The sequence below is a fragment of the Chinchilla lanigera genome, unplaced genomic scaffold, assembly GCF_000276665.1.
Source record: "Chinchilla lanigera isolate Chin_1 unplaced genomic scaffold, ChiLan1.0 scaffold00030, whole genome shotgun sequence".
In the NCBI taxonomy this organism is placed as follows: Eukaryota; Metazoa; Chordata; class Mammalia; order Rodentia; family Chinchillidae; genus Chinchilla; species Chinchilla lanigera.
Window position 1 is genome coordinate 18,771,250 of NW_004955431.1, and position 22,778 is coordinate 18,794,027.

Below are 22,778 nucleotides of genomic sequence, written 5' to 3' on the forward strand. Positions count from 1 at the left end.
TTTTCTTAAAGACCTAATATCTCTTTGAGAAGTTGAAGCAGTTGTAGGATTTAAATCCAGGGCTGATTTCCTTGTTTCACAAAGTTTGAATATTCTTAGTTTATTGATGCATGAATAAACTGACCCTGGAAGGCCCAAGGAGTCAAATGGTTTTTCATAAGTAGGAAACCAAAGGCAGAGCACTAAAGCACTAATCAAATCGGGGAAAGCTGGAGCAAAAGGGGTCTTGGAAAGTATATGTTACTCAGTTGTTATTTCACATGGAAGAAATCAAGGCCTACAATGGTGAATGATGTGCCCTCTTCTTGGTTCCAAGTTCTGTAGCTGTTTAGGAGCAGAGCCAAGAATCAGAAGCCAGCCAAGGAGAGCAACTAACCTTCAACTTAGATTCAAAAATATCTTCAGCACTCACAAGAGACATTCAAACACATTTCTTCAATTGTCCGGAAAGGATAAAATATTCTCACTTATATGCCGCGTTTGACCTACTATTTCTACTCCTAGAATTGTACCCTAGAGAAGTATGCAAACACACAGTGATATCTGTGAAAACCAAAATGTTTCCCGGCACTCTTTAGCATTGTTTGTGATAAGGAAAATGTCATTTGGGGATTAATTATTATTTCATAGAATTGAATAGGGTAGATGCTAAAAAGGTTGGTGCATATAATTATGGGTAATATGCATAATATATTAAAAAAGAAAGAAGCAAACTGCAATATAGGAGGTATAATATTGATCCATCCTTGCAAAAAATAAATTTTGGAGGTTTGTGTAGATATGCATATAAAATCTCTCCACCCCTGGTTAAGAGTGAGCCACCTACCTCCTGGGGAGGTCGTAAGATTGCAATTTTGTGCATTTCCCTCCTCCTAAACACTCCACCAAGTGTTATGCTGCTGCTTCACTGCCATGCCTTTTTGTCTTTTTAAAAAAAGTTAAGAATAACCCACATTCGACTGTCAATAAGAATTCAGAGAGTATGATCAGGATTGGTCCAGGGGGAGGAGCATTTCTGTAATGTTTGAATTTGTTTTTCTTTTTATCATGAGCATATGTTGCTTTTGAAGTGAAAAAATATATACAAGTACGGAAAAGAAATAAATACACATATGTGTATTTATGAAACCCTCATCAGTGAGAAACCAAACCACCTCAGTAAAGGAAATAAAAAACCATGAAGGTAAAACCACCTGGCAACCAACAATGTGGATAAACACAGGGCTCTAGAGCCCAAAGATCTTCTTTTTGGTTTACTCAGAAAGCTTTCCTGCAATGCCAACAAAAGCTAAAATGAGATAAAGAAACAAACTACAGCTGCCAGGCCCCTCCAGTCCCACTACAGCAAAGAGAAGTCCGAGGACTAAAGGCTTCATCCACTGGGCTCACAGAAGAGGCGGGACAAGAACACAGAACTCCTGGCCCTTCCCAGCACAACCTGCGGAGAGCAGCCAGCCTGCTCCTCACTCTCTCCAATCCCAGAAAAATCAGCCAGGGTGCTTTTATGAGAACCCTGCTCTAAGGGCTTCTCCCACATGAGAGGGTTATTCTCAAAAGGGTATCTCAGGGCAGATTCTAAGATTCTGATATGGTGGGGCCCAGGGTCTGAATTCTCATAACAATCCCAGGGGATCTGAATGCTGCTTGACCAAGGAACACAGATTTTGGTGAAGCATCATGATGGGACAGGGGCTAGGGATTTAGCTCAGCAGCACAGCGCCTGCCTGGCAAGCATGAGGTGGTGAGTTCAATTCCCGGTACTGGAAAACAAACAAACAAAAAAAAAAAACATCATGGTGGGACAGCATGGAGGGTTAGTTCCCTGGGAGGGTACAAAGCATGAAGTGCACACATGGGCATTCCTGAGTGTAGCTGGCCTAGTTTTCAACAGTTCCGAAAGAAGCTAATGACCACCACTCCCTACCCAGACCCCTAATCCTGAAGGAAGCAGTCTGGTGTTCATTGTTGCTGTCTGCTGTCCGGGGAGTGGCAGGACTGGTACCTGGAGAAAGGTAGCCGTCTGAGTGGGTATGGTCATGTGCTGCCGGACAACTGAAGTGGAGAAAGCAACCTGTGTTTGTCACTTCTGCTGTTGTCTCTCAGGGCCCAGTTCCTCATTGCTTCCCCCTCCCAGAGCTGGGGACTTATCACTGGGACTGGATCTAGATTCTTTCTCCCTCCCAACAGTGGTAGTGCCTCAAAGAGAGCTCTTGGCCAAGCTAGTCCAAAACATTGAACCCAAAGCAGTTGTCCCAAAGCCCAACTTTTAGGGCCCTCTTCAGTGGCACAGCTAAGAGTACTGAAAGATGTCCTGCTCAGACACAAGAGTTCCCCAGCCCAGGGCTGAAAAAAGGCCTTGTAGCATACAATTTCCAGAGAGTTAAGAGGGTGAGATAAACCCTTACTCCGCCCTGTTACCCACAACCCCATGCATAGCCAGCCTCAGTGAAAACACCGTTTGTGACCCTTCCCTTCCAGAGCTGCCGCTGATGTTCATCCTAACCCCATTCCAAGGAGATGTACTTGGGCTGGATACTGCAGAAAGATCGGCCCAGATGCCCCAGGAGGGATGGCCCTCTTCTGGGCCTGTTTCTGGAAGGAAGAAGGGAATGAGAATTGACTGTGGTCATTCCTGACCATCACATTCTTGGCCTGAATATGATGTCCTCTTCAGTCTTGCTGGAGGAGGTGCCAGAGCTCAGGAATGTGCAGAGATGCCTGGGCTTCCCTAGCTCCATGCCAGCCTGTGGCTTCCAGGCCAGCACTCTTTTCTGTATTTGCAAGACTTTTCAGCGGGGTGTTTGGAGGTGCCACTTGTCTGGTCTGTTCCTGCTTCCTTCGCAGGTTCCCGTGTCTCCAGGACGGGCCTCAGAGGGAGTGTGTAGGCACTGGCTGTGTTCTCTGCTGAGGATGCAGACTATGCAGCGTGCAGCCTGAAAAGCAGCGGGTAAGAGGTAAGACAGGGAACGAATGCGCAGGGAGGGCCAAGTACACCCATCCTGATCTGACACTGTCAGCATGCCAGCATGCACTCCAGGGAGGCATTCTAGAGGAGACAGTGAACCGCCACATGTTTACATGTCCATATGTAGGTGCATATGCATACGTATCAGAGGCCAGTAAAAAGACGACAGGGAGACACAGTTATTCTTTAATAAATTGAGAAGCTGGCGAACCGCTATGAGCGGCCCCACCTCTTTCTCTTTAGACCATGTGCCAAGTGACTTTCCCTTGGGACGATAAGAATGTAAAGTATCATAAACAGGCTCACAGGGAGAAGGATTTCAGGTTCAGCTGTATTAGATCAGGGGTCTGTGTCAAGTTGGACTTGAGGATATGCAAGAAATGTGTTTTATTGAGAAAGCTCTTTAAAATGTCTGAATTAATAATCAGCTCTGATAGGATCTTAGGGCCTTTCTCCAAGTCATCTCTGGCCAGATGGTTTGGGAAGCCAGGTTTTTAAGCAAATTTCACACAGCGCTGGGCTCAGGAGCTGAACTGCCTGACAGGGTGGTTTTCATTGCCTTGTCATGGCTGCCTTGAAGTCTTGAACTGATTCAAAATGTTTACCTTTGAAGGTTATTTTGACTTTTGGGAAGAGCCAGAGCGGAACAGTGCCAGACCTGGTAAACAAGATAGATGAGGACACACCGTAACGTTTTTATGAGTCTGCCTTTCTCTTGGACAGCATCTGGCAGTACCAGCCACTATATTTTTGATCATAACTCATAACGACACTCATGAAAGAGGACTTCCAGACCTACTTCAGAAAGCAGCAAGAACAATAGGATAAGTGTGTTTGAAGAGAGGGGAAATATTTTGAGGAGTGTTCATGGCAATGTGTCTTTTACAGTAATAATTTCTTAAATTAAGCATTCACTGTAGTTCTTGATCACTCCTTGAAGTATTTACCACACACACCACACACACTGCACTCACTAATGTAGGTTGAATATTGCTTATCGGAAATACATGAAGCCAGAAAGGTTTTGGATCTCAGATGGGGGGAGTACATTTTGGAGTATTTGCACATGCAGAATGAGATCTCAGGGGATGGGACACAATTTCTAAACATGAAATTCCATCGTGTTGCCTATATATCTTATAAACATAGCCTCAAGTTAATTTTCCATTTTTAATAATTGCATGCATGAAACAGTTTCATGGTATAGAATGTCCAATTTGTGGCTTCATTTCAGCACTTGAAAATTTTCATATTAGGGAGAATTTAAGATTTTGTATTTTCAAATTAGGGATTCACAACCTCTACTTCCTAAGGAGTACCCAGCTGTGGAGAACTATTTCCCTCAAAGCCAGAGAATTCTGGACTGCCTTTGTTTTTGCTGTGGGCTGGGGAGGCAAACACTGTAGCTTGTCATATGCACGTGAGAATCAATGGGCCGTGAGTGTGAGTGTAAAAGCTTTCACCAGCAAACGACACTCAGAGTGTCACCCTGCGACACTCATTTGGGGCTCAGTTGCTTTAGTGTATGGTGTGGTGGTGGTGAAGGTGTTGACACTAGCTTGTATCTTGGTCCTCAAGTGTCTTCTAAACAGATAAGACCACTAGAGACATAACTCTAAGTTGAGTAAAATTACTGCTTACTAAAAATTAGAGAAAGGAGGCAACAAAGGAGTTCAGAAAAGAAAAAACCTGATGGAACAAAATGCTACTCATGACTCACATTTGGTAGATGACCTCTGTGTCATACACACTACCCAGCGCTCCACTGAATCCTATACCCTGCGAGACTGTTATTGGAATCTCCTGGCTATGCCAAATGTTCTCGGGTAGCTCCTCCTACGTGTGGCTCGCCAATTAAGTGTGACCGGGTTCTGGGTTGCTCGCCTTTCCTTCTGGAGTTGGATTCCAGACTCTTCACATCTTGAGCAAAGAATCAAATGAAGTAGGCAAAAAGCAGTGGCCAAGTTTATTTGAGAAAGCAAAAGCAAAGAGTGAAGGAGAGCTCTGCAGAGCAAGCTTAGACCACATTAAAGGAAAAAAGCAATAAAGGAGCACCCTGGAAACAGCAGGGCAGACTACTAGGAGGAAAGTCACAATAGGGCACTCCTCATGGTGTCTGTGTTCTTACGTGTTGTCCCAGTCTCCAGGATATCCATGACAGCTTCTACCTATGGGTTCTAAGATGTGGTTCTGGGATCCCAGGCCTCGGACTGACATCACGTCCAAGCCACCCTATTGAAAACTTGCCCAAGTTCATGAGAAAAGTCCAGACACAGGGCTTTGGGAACTGTTCTGTGCATGTGTTCTGGGATCTTGTGACTAACAGGTCATGTCTACTCCCAGCCAGCTTTGCCACACCCTAATCTCCTATCTCAAGACCAAGACTATTACTGTACCCCACTTTTAGATAGGACACCAAAGGACAGAAAAGTTAAATAAAGTGCAGCAGCCATGACAAGCTAGTACAAGACAGAGTTGGAATTCAAACCAAACAAACCTGTTTTGGAGAACACAAGGCTATGCCTACACATTGGAAAACAACCTTAAAAAGGAAGTAAAACTCAGCTGCAGAAGAGGATACTCCAATAAAGGACAGTGATATAGACAGAAGCAAGCATGGAGTGTATTTCCTATATGAAAACATGGCATGTGTGGAATGATAGTTTTTTCGTACATTTCTGATTTCAGTAACATACATCATCTTCAAGCCTCTTGCCCAGTAGAACCACAGAAACCCACACTAATATCCCAGGAACTGAGGAAATTCTACTGAGGCTATTACAATAAGTCAGTGTATCTTCCAGCGTTCCTTTTAGATGGTTGCTTGACTTTATTGACAAGCAAATTAACAGAAAATTGATGCATTTCTCCACTGACCAAAGCACCAGGCTGTTCCTTCTGGATTGGAGATAAGGAATAAGGAATCCTAAACTTTGCAAACCTTTTCATCAAGCAAGGGTCATACAAACATATACACAGAAAACCACAAGGTAAGTCTGATTGTCCCAAATTCTTTAAGGTACAAATTAAGTGTTACAACCATGAAAGACTTAGAGACTAATCCTATCAAGTTGCTTTGGAAAAAGCTTACTGGGGGTGGGGGTGGCGGATATATTGGTGGGAGTATTTCATATTTCCAAGAATGAATAGAATTTGCTGATATCTCAGAATAGGCCAGCTGTCCAGTGCACAGCGACTCCAGTATAAGCAGAGCACCAAGAACTTCTCGAGAGTCTAGAGAACACCTTAATCATTTGTCACTCTTGATGCATTTGAGCACTTTGTGGATTCAGGGCACTGAGCCATGTACTGGTGATATTATCAGGGCATAAAACATATTCTCTCTGGGAGCTGATAACCTAATTAAGGACAGAGGTATAGAAATTATTTAGGGTTAATCATTTTCCATATAGAATGGAAATATATGTCCATACATAAACTTGTTTTTTGTTTTTTGTTTTGTATTTTTAAGACAGGGTCTCACTATGCATTTCAAGCTGGCCTTGAGCTCACTTTGTAGCCCAGGCTGGTCTTGAACTTGCAATGATCCTCCTGCCTCAGCCTCTTGAGTGCTGGGGTTACAGGCGTGCACCAGCAGAGCCAGCTTTAAATTTGTAAAGGAATATGTAGCACAGCTTTGTTTCATAATAGCTAAAAAGTAGAAATGTCCATCAACTGGTGAATGGATAAAAATAAAATGTGATAAAGCCATACAATGAAATATTATTTAGCCATAAAAAGGAATGAAGTACTGATCCATGCTACAATATGGATAAAACTGGGCTAAGTGAAAGAAGCTAAATCAAACAGACCACATATTATATGATTCTATTTATATGAAATATCCAGAATAGACAAATCCATAGAAACTGAAAGTAAATTAGTGGTTGCTAGGGTATGAGTTGGAGGTGAGAACAGGGAATGATTGCTAATGGGTTTATTTGGGGGAAGATTAAAATGTTCTGAAATTAAACACTGGCAATGGTTGTATAACTCTATACATGTACTAAAATACACTGAACTGTATACTTTAAAAGGGTGAACATTATGATATATAAATTACATCTCCATAAAAATAAAAAAAAAACATCTTTTACAGCTCCAAAACAGAGTAGGAAAATATAGCTCCAAAGTAGAGTAAGGCCTCTCTCAGCTTTGGAGATGAACTTTATATACAATTGATAAAGGATAAAGGTTAATCAGCCTTTTCTAAAACATTATTTCATGCGAACCTGGTAAAACTATCCTGATGTAAGAAAAACTTGGCTACTCGCTTAACAAGAACCCTTCATTTCTTTATGGGTTATAATGCTTATAATCATCGTACCTTTTGGGGGGAATGTTAATGGAACCCAGGGCCTAGTGCATATTATGCAAATGCTCTGCCACTGAGCTGTATCCCCAGACCTTTCTGTCTTTAGACAGAAACTCCAGTGGTGCAATCAGTTAGTGTACAGTACTTATATCTTGAGACAGATTTTTGCTAAATCCTCAGGCTGGCTTAAAATTTTTAATCCTCCTACCTCAGCCTCCTTAGTAGTGGGATTACAAGTGTGTGTCAGTGCACTGGCAAACCATCAAATCTTAAAATTACTCCAACAACCAGCTGTCTCACGTCAAGATTCATTTCTACGAATGTATAACTGCCTGTATGAGATGTAACGTAGGGTAGAAGGATGGCAAGCAAAGGCAAGAGGGCACTCAGCCTAGAAAGCAGGATGCGCAGAGCTATCCTACAGAGAAAGAGGAACGATGCCAAAAATGTACCTGTGACAAGTAAAGTGGTACCTTGCTTCACCAACTCAGTTCCTGGCATGATTCTGGTTGTAAACCAAATTGGATGAGAACTGAATCAAATTCCCCCATAAGGTCAGTATTAAACCTAACCGCGGAATTTGATCTGGTTCTCATCCAGTTCAGTTTGTGACCGGAAATAAGTTCATGAACAGAGGTACCACTGTAACTGTTTCTCAGCTTGTCAGTATCTAAGTAGCTCTTGATACTGGCTGCATTATCAGTACTCTAACTCCTGTAATGCCTTTCTCAGGGAACTGCTGAGAAAGCATGATTGCTGTAGTTGCATATTAACAACTAGCAGGATTTCCCTCTATTCCAAAGAAAGGTAATTTGCTAACCCAAACTTGATTTTTCATAGCTATCTTGCAGTCCCATTATCTTGCCACACAGAATCACACACAATTTAACACTGTAGATAAAAAAAAAACTCTTTTAAGAACCTGAACAACGACCAAATCATGGGGGTCCCCTACCTAGGAAACAAGAAGCCCTGGCAATGAGCTAAGTGGAGGAAGCATAGTGCTCCAACCCAAAAAGAAGGAGACTGGGGAAGAAATCGGTTTTTATCATCACAGATGGCTGGCACGATGCTGCCAGCTCAAATCAGGCTGGATGCTGTCATCCCACTCTGCTTTAATTAATATCTAACACTTCTGAACAAAGTGTGTGACACTGCAACAGGACTCTGCCAGGATTCCTTGTAGCTTACATAATCCAGCTTGAGGTGGGTTGGGGATTTATTAGGCAAGGCTGTGAACATTTTTAATGCAGTGATTGTTTATTTACTGCGTACATAGACTTGGTACAAGTGTCTCCTTCAGTTTAGGAAAGACGCTTCATTCACATGGTCTTATGGCGGTTGTTAGGCATCTGTGTATTTCTCACCATCCTCAGGGTGTTTTCATTCTCACGATCCCCCTCTCCTCTGCCGTATCTCTCTCCCGACTTGCTGGATTTGAGAGTGTAGACCACCCATACCACCAAAACCAGATTAGAATGTGCTAATTAAATCTCTGTGACATAGAAATGAAAGAATAAGTGACGCACCATGCTGTGAATACATTTAATAAAGTATTTATACACAGGCATTCTTTGTTAACAATCTACCTGCTTAATGACTCTTCAGAGTACAAGCCAAGGCGCACTGTTCAGAATTACGACCTGCCACTGTGACTGACAACCCACCTTCTTTTTTCATACGGTTCTCTACATCTTGTTTATAGAGGCTCAATGTCTGTTTGTACAGTATTCCTTGTTTACACAGTACTGTCTTTTCTGCTTATGGTACTGTGTAGCACAGTACTGTAGTTTTATGTTCTGTTATGCATTACAGTACTGCGTGTAAAAGTTATGCAGATGAAAACAAAGTCATCAAGTTGGAGTTTTTTTTGACCATTTCTTTGTTCTCAATATTGTCGTGTACATACTATATACCATTCCTCCTTTAGCAACCAATCCATTTAGCGACCTAGGTGCGTGAACAGAACTTGATTGTTAAATGAGGAATGTCTGTGTTTGGCAACAGACATTCCACCCACAAGGTCCAGCTCAAACGTCATCCGTCTCTACAGCTCTCTGCTCCCCATCCACCCCCGATTCCAGGAAGAAATGATTGCCCCGTCTGTGTTACCACATCATTTTGTATCTGTTTCCTCTGCGGCACATAAATCTACCAAAGTTATTTGTAAATATGTAGTCATCCCTCAATCTCCCCAGGAGATTGGTTCAGGGTCTGCAGTGGACACCAAAATCACCGATGCTCAGTTCCCTTAAATATAATGAGATAGTGTTTGTTATAAAATGAGATATACTTTAGCTTTTTTCTAGATTACTCATAGTGCCTAATTCAATGTAGATGCTATGTAAATATTTGTTCTACTGTATTATTTAGGGCATCCTGTTAAGAAAAATTCTGTATGTATAAAGTACAGACATAATTTTCTTCTAAATATTGTTAATCTACAGTTGGCTGAATCTGCACAGGTGGTACTTGTAAATATAGAGGATCAACTATAACTACTATTTCACACAAATCTGTGGACTTTGTGGAAAAAAAGACCACATTCTGGTCACTTTTATATTTAAGAATCCTTAAGAGTACTCAGAATAATGAATACATGCCAAATTAAAATGAAACAGGCAGTCACAGTCTCACAAGGCAAAGCTTCCTATGAAGAGCAATAACAGTCTCTGCTGGTCCACCAGGCCTCCCCTTGGTTTTAATCGCACAGGTAGATTGATGAGTTTAGAGCTCCATGGGTCATGATGAGACTCCAGGGGTAACAGAGAACAACATTTGATCCTAGCCAAAGTCTCCCATTTGCTCTTGAATCTATCAATCAAGTAAGTATTCAGTGCTGCTTAATAGGCCTGGAGCTTAGAAGTTGTAGAGCACAATTTTTTATTGTTGAATACATAAAAAGTAATAGAGAGGTCCGATTTTTTGAGCATCTACTCAACAACACTGGGCTCTGTGCTATGTAGAATTTGGTTACATGATTACTTTTAATCTTCTCAACAACTCTTCAAGCTAACCTCTACCAGCCTCATTTTATAGGCATGAAAAGAAAGTTCAGAGAGGTTCAGTAACAGTCTGAAGGTCATAGATTCTTATCTAGATTGGCCTGTCTCCAAAGCCTATGTGCAGTCTTTGAAGTTTTCTCACCTGCCAGTTAGTTGCTGCTTGACTTTGGTCTTGAAAAATTCACAATTGGCCCTCAGTTACCACATGAGCAAAATGGGAATACTACTTTTTTTTTGAGACTGGGTTTTTCTATGCCGTGCAACCTGACCTTCAACTCACTATGTGTCCCAGGCTGACCTAAAACTCATGGTGATCCTTCTGCCTCAGCCTCCTGAGTGCTGGAATTATAGATGTACCCCACCACACCCAGCACTACTACCTTTTTTGACAAAAGATAATGTAATAATGTAATCTTTTAAGGAATCCCTGTGTTACAGTTTGTGTCTAGATGTCCACCCAAAGCCTCATGCAGTCATAGGGCTTTTTCAGAGATGGCTGAATCTAGAGTGTGTGAGGCTGGGATTAAAGTCATATGATTACTAAATCAGTCTACTGATTGGTTGGCATAGTTCTGGCTAGGATTAAGGCTGTGATTGCTACACCCACCCTAGGGCAGGTAGCCTGCATAAAATATAAGGGACAGAAAGAGTTTTGTCCTCCTCTTGCTGCTCTTGCTGTCTTTAGTCACCATGATGGATTGCCCCTCTGCCATGTGCCACCCTGCCTTGGAGCCAGCTGATTACGGACTGAAACCTCTATAAACCGTGAGCCGTATAAACGTTTTCCCCTTTAACTTGAGGTGCTGGGTATTTTGTCTCAGCAATGAGAGAAAAGTAACTAAAACACCTTGTAACTCTAAACCCATCCTTCTAAGTCCATTCAGGGAGATGCAATTCATTACCATGAAACAAGTGTTGTATAACACAGAAAAAGAGAATGTATTCAAGTGTTCAGATCCATTCTATAAACTGTAAGATGCAGGAATTCAGAGGAAAAGAACAGGCCTAGAAGCTAATGTACTCCAAGAAGGCCCTTTGGAACAGACAGAACTTAATATAGAACTAAAAGCATGAGTGACAAGGTGATTGAACGAAAAGACAAGAGAAAAAGCAGATTGACCAAAGGCAGAGAAATGAGCTTACAGTGAGCATGAGAGTGAAGTGACCCCTGAATGTAATGATTATAAAGTTACCGTCTATTGAGTGTTTGCCACACAGCAAGTAGCAGGCCAAACCCTCTATTTCATTTAACCTCTTGTTAATTTTGATGAGGTTAGGATTAGTTTATTTCTACTTTACTGAAGGGAAAGCTTAGACTCAGAGAAGTGGGATGAAATGCCTGGGGTCACACAGTAACTAAGTTGTGTGACTAAGGTGTGACTGCATACTCTTGACTGACCAAGAAAGATAGCATATGCTGGACAGAAGTTTATGGAGAATATGCAAAACCAGGTGACCTCCACAGTTACTGGGAATATCGGTTTACAAAAGCTAATTATTCCCCATAAAATGTTAAGGGGTCCAATACCTTAAAGATAACTCCCCCAAATTTCTAAAACTTGCCTTACATCTTGGTGAAATAATCAAACACATTGGAGTTCATCTTTTCCAGGTATTCACTGCAACATTTCATTTTTGCCAAGGTCAACAGATTTCAGGTTCTGTTTGCTGTTACTGGTGTCAACATAACTTCAAGGTGTTTTCCAGGTCCTACTTCTCTTCCCTTTTGAAAATTATCTTTCCTTCCCCTTTTAGATAACCTTTTCACTTCACAATTTGTCTATTATTCCATGTTGAAAGAATACGAGGTTTTCTGGTTGATGAGTAAGAAGATTTATTTCTTTAATTCTCTCTGATAGATAGCAGCCATATGAAAGTTCCTGAAATATTTTCAAGAGTCACACTTCTTAGGGATCCTTCAGAGGAAGATAGCTTGTGATATATGTTTTGTAGTTCTTTCAGCATAGCATAAATTCAAGGTTGAGGGTCCCAGCAGTGGTGGTAGGAGAGTGTCACTTACAGACTAGGGGAGCACAGAGGAAGTTGCTATAGTTATACAGTGGGTTGATTTTCTTGGGTTCCCAATTATTAAAGATCCAGCAAAAACATGTCTTCAGATGGGAAAACTCTGGATCCCATGGCCTCTAGACAGAAAGATTCCATTGGGAAAGAAAGTGGGCATACTAATCTGTGTCCCATACTAATCACTACACTCGCGTTGAAGAAGGCCGGCCGATAGAGGTGTGGTGAGGAGGTGGGAAGGACACTTATAGCACTGTCTCCTTCAGTGCCCGGCTCCCCGTGGTGCCTCCAGTGAAATCCAGCTGTGTGGCATAAATCCTGCTGAGATGGAGACAGCATAGAGCAAGCTGAGCTAGTAAGCATCATGGCTGAAGCAGGGTCCGCGTAATACAACGCTTAGCAACCAAAATATCTTACTACAGCATAAATCCGGTGTAAAGTCACGTGGGAAATTATGCAGCTAGCATTGTCTTTGAAAATGAGTGGCAGGAGGAGAGGAATTATGCCGCATTCTCCCATATGTTAACTGCTTTTCATGTCAGGTGTAGAAATAAAGCAAACTTAATCACTGTAGCAGGGCTGAATAACAATACGTCTCTGTGTTTAGTCCTTAGGTCAATCCTTGCCCAGATTAACATTTGCCAAGAACTGAAAGCTAATCTCACGATTTAAGTTGCCTAGACCAATGCCACTCTGGGAATACATATTGAATAGCCACTATGTACAAGACCCCTGAAGACGTAAAAACACATTTAAATACACCGTTTCTACCTGCGGTTATCTCTGGTTTTGCAAGTTGCCCAGGTGAGCGCATGACTGCAAATATATAGGCTGAGATTTAGAAAGCACAAATTAATATCAAAGTCAAAATCCTCCCTGACTTTCAAATTAATGATCAACCTCTACTTGGAACTAGAGATAAGATACAAGCACTAAACGCTGTTTAAACTTGTTATACCCTGCACATTTTTAGTCTTGCCTGCTTGCTACCAATTTATGTTTATTTAAGAAAAGTCATACACTCAACCTATTTCTAGCACCTTTTATCTTCCAGGTACTATTTAAACCACCAGAGCTAATAGCAATGGACAAAAAAAAAAAAAAGCAAAAATTACTGCTTTCCTGGACCTTCACTTTGGTGACATCATCAACTCCAACATAGATTTTGTAATATATCTCCTTTCCATATAAAATTTTTAGAGACTGTGTATTTTCTTCCAGTTTTTAAGGGAATTTTTATTGCCTGGCATCTAAATTGAAAATTAAGTTCTCAATAATATGTGTACTAGTTACTATGTAGGTTGAATATATCCTTATTTTAAAAGTTAACAGTGTACTAAGATTAAAATTAAGTATAACCATGCTGTGACCAAATAAGTATATTTTAAGTTAATTACCTAAAATTTTTTAATATATTGAATTTGCTGACAGCGTGTGAATTTTTTTGTGAATTTGCTCTTAGTCCTAAAATCTTGAGTCTTGCTGGATGGTAGTTTCTGCTTCCAGCATAATCTTGGCTTTCTGTTTCTGACAAATGCAATCTTCTGAATAACTTGTTTTTGTTCCAAGAAATAGCAACCCAGCATGTGCGTACTCTTATAAAGGCCATAGATACTTTTCACTTCAGAATTTTACTGCATTTCTTCAAGGCATTGGGATGTCTTAAGATATTTTCTAGCAACATCTTTTGGCTATCAAGAGCTTTGAAATTTAATGCTAAAATGCACTATTTGGAAAAGGCAACACCTGCAGAAGTTTGCAATTTATCAAAGCAACCAAAAAGAGGATAACATCAATGAATTCAACAATGAATCTTCCAAACCAGTTGGGTGTGTTGGTGATCAGAAAAACATCTGGATGAAGTCAGACCTTCATGAATTACTCACTAACTCTCTATAAATCTTAGATTGCAGTAAGTTCTTTAGCGCCCAGCTCCTCTCCATTTTAAATTCGGTCTTCAAAAAATGATTCTTTTCTCCCAAACAATTTGGTAATGCCGGAATCCAGTAGACTGGATCTCTGTAAGTAGTCCTATTTAAGGAAAACCAGGTGCACTAATTCAGCGATAACATTATGATTGATGTCGACATTAATCTCAAGAACTTAAGATTGGCTATTTACTTTTCAGTATCAAAGGGAAATAATTTAATCTTCTAGATAAAATAAGATGAGAGACTGGACTAGTGTGCTATTTTGGATTTCAATATCACATTTCCTAGTTTTGTAACTTCTTTCTTCAACCATGAAAATAAACAATTGCACAATATTTTCAGAATTTAAATCAGGTTGAAATCAGGCAGTAAGACTGACTTCACCCTGCATGCTTGTCACATTTCCTGAATTTTTGTAGGTGCTGTACTTATGAAGAATCTCTTTAAAGTCAGTGAAAATTTCAGCTCCATCTTTTCAAGGGGTGGGTTATCAAAAAGCTTTTTTTTCCCTCTCCCAATCCAAATTGCTATTGGGACTGATAATCCTCTCCCACTAAAGTGAGATATCACTCCTTAACACAAATGTAAATTTTTTCTGTGTGTTCCTAAAGTTTTGAAAGCTCAGAAAAAGTCTAAAAGATACTAGGTGGGAGCCAGACCTGGTGGTGCACAATGTGATCCCAGCACTCAGCAGGCTGAGGCAGGAGGATTGCCAAATATTCCAGGGCAGCCTGGGTCAATAGAGAGTTCAAGGCCAGCCTGAACTATATAGCAACTCCGTGACTCATAAAACAAACACATAAATATACAAACGCAACAATAACAAAAGAATACCAGATAGGTTTTTTGTTTGAGTGATTTTTTTTTGGTTTTGTTTTCTAGAAAGATCACACAATTAAGGTGAAAACTTCACAGCTGTATTTTCATTAACACTGGGGTGAGGGTAGGGCTCAGCAGGTCAGGGAACCAATGCCTCTTGGATACAGCTGAGGATAAAAAGTCTGAAACATCTCGTGCTGCCAAGATAGGAAGTATCCCCGTAATGACAAAGACTGATGAGAAATTTTCATTTTGGTTGATATCATTTGGGTTTGCCTGGGTGTGAAGCTTTCTGACCTGCAGATATATAGAATATCTCCAAGAAACACAGAAATAATGTTTGCTAATTTTAATAGATGTTTTCTGGGTCATCTGTTAAACTTACTTCCAAGAAAATCAAACCCTTATTTCCACTGATTTGTAATACTGTATGAAAATCATAGAATCTATATGTGATGTGAAGTGTGTGTGTGTGTGTGTGTGTGTGTGTGTGTGTGTGTGTGTTTAAACCTTATATTATTTTTTCCTGAGACTATTGTTTTCCTCGTGCCTGGACAGGAATTCAATCTCAAATGAATTGCCTTTTCAATGTAAATGCTTATACAAGTAAGCAGGCCTCCTGTTTCTTAGTCTACCATGGAACTCATGGAAAAGGAATGCTAAGTTTATAAGAACATTAATATGAAATGCAAGTCTACTTCTTTCTAAATTATACATTTTTCATAACGCATTTATTTTTAGTATTCGTTTATATCATAGCTTATAATATGAAATGTGATAAAATAATAGTGCTGACTTATTTTGGGCTGGATTCCTGTTTAGTCATGAGGAAAATCCTGAAAGCTTACAGAGAAAATAATTGATTTCAGTTGTTCTTAATCCATAAAAATCACATTGAGTCGAAATGAGTTGTATTATGGGTATGAAAAGAATTGGAGAACTGGTCTAGATATGGCAAAATTGAATGCAGATTTTTCTTGATTACATTAATCTTCCTATTACATGTTCTGGTGAGATTTGACTATTTAGGTCAGTGGTTCTCAATGCTGGCTACATATTAGAATTCTTTGGTGAGCTTTTCAAAAAATACGAATGACCTCCCGCAGACCAAATTGAATCAGAATCTCTGGGAGTGGGACTTGAGCATCAACAGAGTTGCAAAATCCCATATGATTCTAATATGCAGCTGGAGCTGAGAATCACTGATTTAGGCCCTACAGAGACATGAGTGATTGCATATCCTGTTTTGGAAGTTGCCATTGCAGACCTACTACCAGCAGATAGCAGTAGAGAGAAATAAAAGAACAGGCCACATGCCAGCCTTTGGTTGAAAAACCCCGCCAATGCAAGCTGAGCTCCAAAAATGATTCTTTAAGGATTGAGAGACTTGTTAAAAATTATTCTTAATGCTGTGTTTTCTTGGCTTTTTCTGAAATTTTACTTGGGTCTGATATTTAGAAAGCTCAATACATGCAAACTACTCAAAATCCTAGGAAAGGGTATGGAAGAAAGGAAAATCACAGAAAAAAAGTCTCTAAGGACTTTTTGTCTCCAAAGCATGCAAAGTTATTAGGAGAAATACATTTGTCTAGCTCTCTATCCATAGTTTATGGTGTATATTTTATGCTTTGATATATTTGGACATTATGGAATAATTAAATCCAGCTAATTAACATATTAATCACCTCACTACTTTTCATTTTAATGATGAGAACACTTTAAATTTTTGTCTATTACATATTAGTATTAATTATAGTTACCATGCTAGGCCGGGCGTGGTGGCGCATGCCTGTAATCCCAGCACTTGTGAGGCTGAGGCAGGAGGATCCTTGTGAGTTCAAGACCAACCTGGTCTACAAAGTGAGCTCAAGGCCAGCGTGAACTGCATAGCGAGGCCCTGTCTCAAAAAGACCAAAAAAAAGAAAAAAAGCTACCATGCTATATAATAGATCTCCAGAATTTATTCTTCTTCTCTTACTGGGACTTAGTGCCCATTAACCTACATGTATATCTATTTACATTTATATCTGCACTTATGCTTCAAATCTTCATAACTTTAAAAGAACCATAGAATTTAAAGTTAAAACTAAAGGAATCTTGATGTTGTAAAAATGTGATCTTGAGCAAGTTAACCTGCCCGAGCCTCAGTTTCCTCAATTGGGAAATGGATTTTAGGTGGGGAAAAAAAATGAAATGCAAACCACTTTCAAAATTTTCATATGCACAGCGTTACTTCCTTTAGTTAAAGTTGGCTTTTTTGGTACATTAGAATTTCAAGGTCAAATCCTTAGAGAGTTTTTTGAGGGTCACTTGAAGTTAGTTAAATGTAACTCCAATAGGATAGTCTCTGTTTCAGCAACTGGGAAGAAAACTGTTGCATTTTAGAGTCTGGCTTCTGGAGAGCAGCTGAGTTTTTAAATGTTTGTATCCCATGTGTTCCCACCCCAAAAGGCTTAATAAAGATTCCGATTGGAATTAAATTTACAATATGGTGACTAGACATTTCATTTTTAGTGAGATGCATATAATCCCCTTAGAGGATTGGATTTCATTTGTGTAAATATCTACAACTTGCAGATGTTTGTCCCTGTGCCAACAAATTGCAAAAGACTGTTGATGGTATTTGGCCTCTCAAGAACTCACAGATTTGTTTACCAACTAGATTCAGTGTTATTTTCAAGCTCTGCAATCAAAAGTGTGAGCTTCAGCAGTCAGCTGCCTGGGCATTTCATAACACACAGCCTAAAACTGATAAAACGCGGCTCTAGTTTGTATGTTTAACTCTGCAACTGTACCAAAGTTACTGAAGAGCAAACACTACAGATTCCCAATACAAGGAAGGGAGCGTGGGGAAAGCCATCTGACTTAACAGTCTCATCCACAGAATAAGACTTAAGTTGAAAGACTTGCCTAAGTTTCCTCAAGAGCAAAATAAGAACTTGAACCTAGGACTCCTAACCCCTAGATCTGTTGGATGAATCAGTAAAAAAGATTAAGAAGTTCATAGAAGATCAGGTGGTCTGGGTGGCTGCCACTGAAATGGAATAGAGTGTGGAAGCCTTCTTCTTGCTCTAGGTTTAAGCACATTCTCTGTACTGGTAGGACACCAGGTTACACCAGGTTGTGCAGAACACAGGGAGGCTGAAGTACAATGGCATTTGGGGAGATATTAGGATATACGGGGGAACGTGGGAGTGTTCCTCTAGCTCAGCCTCCCTGCAGGAGCTAGCTGGTCAAGATGTGGTGCTAGAAACACACAGACAAACTGGTTCACCAGAATTCTGAGAAGGCTTTCAGGATATATGGGTATTATGGGTGTGGACTTGGGTGAGGTGAATGACATGGGCATTTGTACAAAAAAGAAGACTAGACAAGCAGGAGGGAGAGTATCGTCACTCTATTTATTTTAATCCAGCAGACTTGGCTTTTGTGTATAGTATTGAAATTTGGAGTCAGCATAAGACAATAATAGCAAGAATGCTACAGATTTTGGTCTTGGCTTTTAAAATGCAAAATGGCCACACTTTGCTCTTCTGGTCAACAGAAAGATCCAGCTTGTTGTGGGTGAAGTGGCCTTGCAGTTTCCTCGTTCCTATGTACAAGGAAAGCACATGGACTTCTTACTGGATTCAAATCCACACAGGGTTAATATCTCAAAAGTCAACAAGCCATATAAACAGGACAGTTTTGCAGCCGGGAGTGTTGGCGCAAGCCTGTAATCCCAGCACTCAGGAGGCTGACGCAGGAGGATCATTGGGAGTTCAAGGCCTGGGCTACAAAGCAAGCTCAAGGCCAGCCTGAACTGCATAGCAAGACCCTGTCTCAAAAAGACAAAAAAAAAAAGACAGCTTTGTAGACAATCTTCATGCAATGTAGTGATTTTAGGAGTTGGCACTTGGAAGTTTATAAAGTCGTACATCAACTTCAGCTTTGTTGCTGGATTCATAACAAGAAAGCTCAGAGGTAATAAAGACAGTGAAACAATTAAGATTATAATTTATGTCTCTCTAGCAAAGACCCAGCGTACGCATATTGGCACCATGCCCAGCAGGAGATGAGTTAATGGACCAGCTAACACGGTATGTATGCCCTTGAGGGTCAGAGAAGATAGTTTCTCTAACCTAAAGACCACAGTTATCCCCAAATATGGGTCTCAAGAGCAAAATCTAATTGTATACAAGACCATTCTGCCGAGCATGGTGGTACACGGCTGTAATCACAGCAGTTGGGAGACTAAGGCAGGAGGGTTGCCACAAGTCTGAGTCCAGCCTAGGCTACATAGTGAGTTCAAGGCCAGCCTGAACTATGTAGGGAGACCCTGTCTCAAAAATAAAAAACGACAACAAAAAGGCAAATCTTAGTTACAGACAGAACGGCCATCTAAAGCTAACATGTAAATTAGCTCAGCCTAATGGATTTAGTACCTAAATAAAATCAATCTTGGCCAGAACTTAGAACTCAAAGATTAGGGATGGATGGATAATCCTCCCCTGAATGGAAAGTTGCAAATATTAACGACCTCTCAAGCATTAGTGCTAGAACCAATGAGGTGATCAAGAATTAAAATCTTAAGTTTGTACATCATATTGATTTTCCTAGAAGCAGAATGCCAAGCTAGTAAAAATTAACAGCAAAAGAACTTGCTGAGTTCTGATAACGGCCAGGATAGAAAGTAGAAATATTCGGTGTAGGCAAGAGAATAGGGAAACCACGCTTAAGTAATTATGATCCCAAGTTGTCCTTGTGATCCTAATTTCGGAAAGTGTGAGCTCAAGGTACTATAATTAAAAAGAAATGTCAACAAAATGTTCTTGGGAAGGGATGTACAAGCCAAACTGCAATGAACTAACAATTTTTAAGCAATCTGAATGGCCCTTTCCCCAGATTCATAAGAGAGGATCAGAACTGCCATATCAGGATTCCTCAGGATGAAACTTGTAGGGAACTTCGAGATGACTTTCTGTAGACTAAGAGCCTAGCAGAGTGAACAATCTAGTGCATTAATGGTACCTGTTCTGCACTAAGCTCCCAGCATGCAAGATTTTCATTTATCATTCATAATCACCCTAGGAAGCAAAGATAAAATATCAGTGCCCTTTATAGAGGTAACTGAGGCTTACAGAGGTTAAATGATGTGCTTCAAAGGTGCAAGAGTTCCAACCAAGGCTGTTTGATACCTGGGCTTCTGGCTATGCTAAAGTGTTTTCTTTTGGGTTTTTATAACATTTTTATTACCTTTCTCCTGAGGAGTCCAGATAGCAGCCGCTGTAATCAATGGCTCTTTTAAATTTGTGTTTGGATAATTCCCTTCCTCATATTCCCCGCTCCCATCCTTATCAGCCCATCTCCTAGGACTATGAAGTCCTGTCGTGTTGTTCTTCTCTTTCCTCACAATGCCTCACAGAACCAGAGACCACTACGCCACTGAGCTTGGGAAGAGATTGAGAGTGGAGAAGTTGGTATTTTGACGGTGTAATTTGAGAGAAATGAATGTGAGATAAGCAAATTTCTGAATACCTTATAAAATTAAAAACTCCTCATCCTACCAGGAGATACAAGTTGATGTGAATGATTTCAAGAAAGCTTTGAAACACTTCTTTGGATGCTATGTCCAACTGACTCATTTCAGGACACTGTGAATGTCTGAGGGGCATGTTTATTCCTTTGGAAATAATAGAGCATCGCAATCACATCCCTCAGTGTTAACATCTATGGTCATTTTTGTGCTAGATGAATTATAGTCTAGCCTAGCTTGAAAATTCTCCTCAACTTCCTTTAGGTTTCTGTGTGTCCAATTTTCTGGAAGTAGCGTATCTTAAAATCATGTAGTTAGTAGCTCTGAAATGCAGTAAGCAATCATCAAGCAATTATTATGGCTCAGCTAGTTTCTGGTTACATTTTTAGTTATCCCCAAAGTGTGGTAGTTGTTGTATTATTTATTTATGGATAATGTGAGATCTAATCAGTTTATTAGTGGCAATAAATAATCAACTGACCAAAAATTCAAGACAATAACAAAATGTGGATTATTATATTATTTTCTTATTCTAACTTTATTCATTGCAAATTTTGAGAAATAAAATTTATGCCTTGAATGGGTAGATCCCATCATTCCCAGAACCTCCAACGGCTTTCAATTTCCCTTGGCATAGCACCCAATTTATTTGTCACAGTCAGCCAGGTCCTGTATGACAGCACCACTGCCAGTATTGTCACTGCCTCTGAAGTCATCATGGTCCACTCATGCTAGCTTCCGTATTGTACTCTTAAGCAACCCAAATGTTCTAGGCCTTTCTCACGCAAGGTGTTTACACATGCTTTCCACCCTCTCCCTACCAGCTTTTTCTCTCTTTCCCCTTGCTAGCCAGATCTTTCTCATCTGCCAGCTCTTTAGAAAAACCAAAATGCAAAACCAAATAACATGTGTGATCCATAGGTAAGTAGTATTTGTAAAAACCTATCAGGGGAGCTGGGGGTTTAGCTCAGCGGCAAAGCACCTGCCTGGCAAGCGCAAGGTCGTGAGTTCAGTTCCCAGTACCGGAGAAAAACCAAAAAACAAAAAACCTATCAGGATTGAGTAAAAATGGAAAAATCCCTAATTTATCAATGTAAACCTTTATTAATAAAAAATATTTATTTTCTATCCAACTCATTTCTCCATGAAATTGTTTTTAAAGTCTACTCAAAGTGGATTATTGATCACTTAAAAAAACTTTAATTCTTGGTACCAAATACAAACTATCATTGATTGTTTTCTTTTGAGTTTTAATCCATTTCAATTGCTTAAATGATCCTATTTTAAACTAAAAAATGAGAATTTCTTTATTTTATTCCCACCCATGAAAAAATGAAGTTTAGCACATGGATTATTAAGGGATATATAATGGAAAGCCTGGGGATCTTTTGGTTGCTGGTTAATTGTTGGTTGGTTTTTGCCTTCGGGTATTCTCAGATGACAGGTTTTCAGTTGCACTCAATGATGCTTTATCTTTCTTTAAATTATTGCTGGGTGTCCTCTTCCCATGACCTTTACTTCCTTCCTCTTTTATCTTCTGGAAACTTCTGCATATTAAGCCCACAGCAAAGAAAACCGGTGGCATGCATTTGCATTGTGAGAGTGAGCCGGTGACCTGGCTGGGCACTAGATCCCAAAGTTTTTCCACATCAGATGATAGTACCATTGAAAGTCAGCTGTATTTCTTGACCCTACAATATTCAAACTGTAGGTAATGAACCATGTGCCTACCAGAAGGCAGTCTGTGCTAGAAATTGACTACAGCATGGTGTGTTAAGATAGTCTAACAAAGCTATTCCATTATGCACACTGCTTTCAGGCATGTCATCTGTTTACTTACACATATTGTATTCTTAAACTACTGGCAGATGGGGTTCCTAATTTTTATTCTTCAATGGGTGATTACCCATCTTTTATGATGACCAACTCCGTGGCATAGCAGCCCGGAAACTCCTTTCTTTTCCAATGTTTGTATATACATATTCTGTAATGCTGCAGGATGCTTCTAGCTAAGCAGCACCCACTTTTCTTTCCTGATGATTCAAGTGCTACCACCACTAAATTTTATCTTTTAGAGGGAGAAAAGTAATTCTGAGTTTTGTGGATTAAAATGATCATTCCCAAATTCTTACTGGCATCAAGAATCATTTGGGAGCTAGGAGTGGTGGTACCTGCCTATAATCCCAGCACTGGGGAGACTGAGGCA

General features: G+C 40.1%; 1 protein-coding gene across 4 annotated transcripts in view; it reads left to right on the forward strand.

The window, feature by feature from the left end:
- The window catches only part of Plekhs1 (pleckstrin homology domain containing, family S member 1), a 52,528-nt gene that overhangs the window by 25,260 nt on the left and 4,490 nt on the right, over positions 1 to 22,778 (forward strand). For 3 of the 4 annotated variants that reach the window (XR_001234619.1, XR_001234618.1, XR_001234620.1), the window contains exons 15-16: positions 2,845 to 2,954; positions 19,069 to 19,136. The gene's annotated coding sequence lies outside the window, so the exon portion shown is untranslated. Of the gene's footprint in view, positions 1 to 2,844; positions 2,955 to 19,068; positions 19,137 to 20,397; positions 21,500 to 22,778 lie in introns of those variants that run through there. The other variant, XR_001234621.1, reaches the window with a different exon arrangement.